We start from the raw sequence: 3,816 nt of genomic DNA, 5'->3' as shown, positions 1-3,816 counted from the left end.
AAAGGGTGGGGGGATGATTTGGGAGATTGGGATTGACATATGTACACTATTGATACTATGTATAAAATAGATAACTAATGAGAACCTACTGTATAGCACAGGGAACTCTACTCAGTGCACTGTGGTGACCTAAATGAGAAGGGAATCCAAAAAATAGGGGATATATGTATACATATAGCTGATTCACTTTGCTGTACAGTATAAACTAAGACAATATTGTAAAGCAACTATACTCTAATTTAAAAAAAAGAGGTGCCAATTAATTATCTTTTATTGCCAATAAAACCAAGATCCCTTAGAAATAATAAAAAGAATCACTTGCCACTAAAAAAACAAAAAAATTACAAATCAATAAATGTGATATAACACATCAACAGAATGAAGGATAAAAATCACATGACCATATTAATAGATACAGAAAAAAAGCATTTGACAAAATTCAACATCCTTTCATGATTAAAAAAAAAACTCACAACAAATTAAGTATAGAAGGAATATATAATCTCAACATAATAAAACCCAAATATGAAAAGTCCACAACTAACATCATACTCAATGGTGAAAAGTTAAAAGATTTTTCTGTAAAATCAAGAACAAGACAAAGAAGCACATTCTTGCTACTTCTATTCAACAAAGTCCGGAAGTCCTAGCCACAGCAGTTAGGCAAGAAAAAGAAATAAAACATCATCTAAATCAAAAAGAAAAAAGTAAAATTGTTTGCAGGTGATGTGATCTTATATATAGAAAACCTTAAAGGTGCCACCAAAAACATGTCAGAACTAATAAATGAATTCAGTAAAGTTGCAGGGTACAAAATCAACATACAAAAATCAGTTGCATTTCTACACATTAGCGATGAAGTATCTGAAAGAGAAAGTAAGAAAACCATCTCATTTACGATAGTATCAAAAATAAAATACATAGGAATAAATTAATCAGTGAGGTGAAAGAGCTGTACACTGAAACTATAAGACATTGATGAAAGGAATTGAAGAAAATACAAACAAATGGAGAGATAGCCTGTGTTCTTAGATTGGAAGAATTAATATAGTGAAAATGTTAATACCACCCAAAGCAATCTGCAGATTCAGTGCAATCCCTAACAGGATCCCAATGGTAATATACACAGAAATAGAAAAATCTATCCTGAATTTTGTATGGAATCACAAAAGACCCAAAGAGGCAAAGCAATCTTGAGAAAGAAAAACAAAGCGGAAGGACATCACAATTCCTGATTTCAAACTGTTATAAACCTATATTAATCAAAACAGTATGGTCCTGGCATAAAAACAGACACATAGACCAATGGAACAGAATAGGCATCTCAGAAATAAAACCACGCATGTGTGGTCAACTAACTTTTGACAAGAGTGCCAAGAGCCCACCATGGGGAAAGAATAGTCTGTTCAATCAATGGTGTTAGGAGGCATTGAGTTGACATGAAGCTGCTCACCCACAACCTGCTGAGTTTGCCTGTGCAGGGAATTGGGGCCTGTGGCTTCGCCCTGTGCCTCCAGACCACTGAAGTCCGCATTAACCCTGTGGAGTCCAACCCCGACTTTGTGGCGGGAATGATACCTAAAGTGGAGTGGGCAGTGCTTCTGGAGGCTTCAGACACCTTGCATCTCTTCAAGGTGCCCAAAAAGCCAATTCAAGGACATAAACATAAGGAGAATTTTCTGAGAAATATGCACCATGTGCTGCTAGAGGTGGATGTGTTGGAGGGCATCCTGCAATGCCCAGAGTCTGGATTTCTATTCTCCATCAGACGTGGGATCCCCAAAATGTTGCTGAGTGATGAGGTAGCCTAGACTTAAAACAGTGCTAAGCACAAGTTTCTCATTCTGTGACCTTGTGTATCTTTGTTTACATATATCCTGTTTGTTAGTTCTGTTCTCTGTATCCCCAACCCTTGGCCCAGTGACACATGAAACACAAAGTGTTCTTGAGCTCGATATCATATACATATTTTTCTCATTAAAGGTTCAAAACCAAAAAAAAAAATTAAATAAAAATAAATGGTGTTAGGAAAACTCTATACTCACATGCAAAAGAGTGAAACTATACCCCCCTATCTTACACCACTCACAAAAATTAACTCAAAATGGATTAAAGACTTAAAGGTAAGACCTGAAACCATAAAACTCCTAGAAGAAAATGTATAGATATAGACATAAAATTCACCCATATAAAAGGAAATCCGATCATTTGTGATAACATGGATGAACCTGGAGTGCATTATGCTGTGTGAAATAAGCCAGACAGAAAAAGAAGAATACTGTGTGGTATCACTTATACTTGAAATCTGAAAAAAAAAATTCTGATTTTTTCACTGTGTGAAGTGATGGATGTGCTAATTATCTTGCTCTTGGTAATTATTCTATAATTCATGCATATGTTAAATCATCACATTGTACACTATAAATATATACAATTATATTAGTCAATTATTCCTCAATAAAGTTAAAAAAATAAACCAGTAGGGAGCATTCTAGGAACAAGAAGTAATTAAGGGTTGTGTGGCTGGAGATTTGGCTAAGGGGTAGATAGGAGCAACACTGTGAAGGGCCTCACATGCCATGTTGGTCCTCTGGGAGTCTTTGCTTATAATCAAGGTATAAGAGTCATCCTGGTTTGCATTTTATAGAAGAAAAGAGCTATAGATTATTCAGGAGTGAGTGCAACAAAATTCTGATATGCTTCTGCTTTTCCTGAAATAGTTCTAATTTCTGTGAAAGAGAAATTCAAAGTCTCATCCTGAGACTGAGTAACACCCTTCTGGAGGCTGGAAGACTAGTGATGGTTCCTTGTCTTTCATGGCATATCAAATGATGCTAAGAGCAGAGTTCTTGACTACAACCAAAATAGGACTTTTCATTCAACAAACTTTAAAAAAAAAATGTGTTTACAATGTGTCATGCTGTATGACAGTTGCTCAGGATACTTAGTCAAATAAAAATGACCATTCAAACAATTTAAATACTGGTAGAGGATGCAAATATATAAAAGAACAAGTAGACTATAGTGTAACATGTTCAATGATTAGAAGTAAGCATAAATAGTATAGGAGCACAGAGGAGGGATATGGTAAATTTCTGGGGCAGAGGCTTGAAAATGGGTTCAAGTTCTGACTCTGTCACAAATTATTAGCTCTATGATTTTAGATAAGAAATGTAATTTCTTGGGGCTTCATTGCCCCTATCAAAACAATGAGAACATTAGATGATATCTGAGTAAGCTCTCAGTTTTAAAATTAAGGGATTAAAAATGCAATCATAGGGCTTCCCTGGTGGCACAGTGGTTGAGAGTCCGCCTGCCAATGCAGGGGGCACGGGTTCGTGCCCCAGTCCGGGAAGATCCCACATGCGGCAGAGCGGCTGGGCCCGTGAGCCATGGCCGCCGAGCCTGCGCGTCCGGAGCCTGTGCTCCGCAACGGAAGAGGCCACAACAGTGAGAAGCCCGCGTACTGCAAAAAAAAAAAAAAATCATAAAAATTGCAATATTTTATGATTCCAATAACTTAAACGTACTTGATTTATAAAATTCAGCACATAGAAATATAAGCTAAGCATCAATTTCTTCTCAACCCCCACTACCTCTAAAAGTCAACTTCCTTTTGTGTATTTGGAGGAAATACTCTCAAAAGATATTTTGTAAGTTGATGGTTTTGGTCTCAAAATTTAAGTTGCAGTGTCCTAGTCTAGCCCATAGAAATATAACATAATGCTTTTAAGCATAAGCTTGGGAGACCAACTATGCTTGTAACCATGGGAAAATGACTTAACCTTTTGTGCTTCAATTTTTTTATCTGTGAAA

At 36.4% G+C, this 3,816-nt stretch overlaps 1 pseudogene; it reads left to right on the top strand.

Annotated features, from left to right (window-relative positions):
* The first annotated feature begins 1,439 nt into the window (after positions 1–1,439).
* On the top strand, positions 1,440–1,811 carry LOC137209420 (multifunctional methyltransferase subunit TRM112-like protein pseudogene; annotated as a pseudogene).
* The last annotated feature ends 2,005 nt before the right edge of the window (positions 1,812–3,816 follow it).

This window comes from Pseudorca crassidens, chromosome 2 (genome assembly GCF_039906515.1).
Source record: "Pseudorca crassidens isolate mPseCra1 chromosome 2, mPseCra1.hap1, whole genome shotgun sequence".
In the NCBI taxonomy this organism is placed as follows: Eukaryota; Metazoa; Chordata; class Mammalia; order Artiodactyla; family Delphinidae; genus Pseudorca; species Pseudorca crassidens.
The sequence above is the reverse complement of the archived record's forward strand: the minus strand, read 5'-3'. Positions and strand labels throughout refer to the sequence as shown.